The sequence below is a fragment of the Limulus polyphemus genome, unplaced genomic scaffold (assembly GCF_000517525.1).
Source record: "Limulus polyphemus unplaced genomic scaffold, Limulus_polyphemus-2.1.2 Scaffold648, whole genome shotgun sequence".
In the NCBI taxonomy this organism is placed as follows: Eukaryota; Metazoa; Arthropoda; class Merostomata; order Xiphosura; family Limulidae; genus Limulus; species Limulus polyphemus.
In genome coordinates this window covers 163,945-164,317 of record NW_013666258.1, presented here as the reverse complement: position 1 = coordinate 164,317, position 373 = coordinate 163,945, and positions in this window count along the sequence as shown.

Sequence of the window (373 nt, the reverse complement as noted above, 5' to 3'; positions counted from 1 at the left end):
ACTAAAGAGGTTGTATCAACATGCATGATGCCATCAAATTAAATTAACTATAAATATTTAGTAAAACTGCCAAATCCATGCAATTATTGTACTAGTAGTAAATTTTATTATGTTTATTTATCGTGCTTATTGTATATTTTATGCCTTTACTTTGTTTTCTTTCAAATTGTATCATTTTCATCTTGAATGTTAATTATTAGTTCAAACAATGTATACACCTGGAAAAAAGTTAAGCACCCCCAAATATTTTTCAGGATTGCTTATTGAAAATAAGGTTTAATTTTCATGATGTTGAGCAATGTTCATAATTTCAAACATAATTAAAAGGATGTGAGCGTTCAGTTGTGACATTTAAATCAGGCGCGTTTTTTTC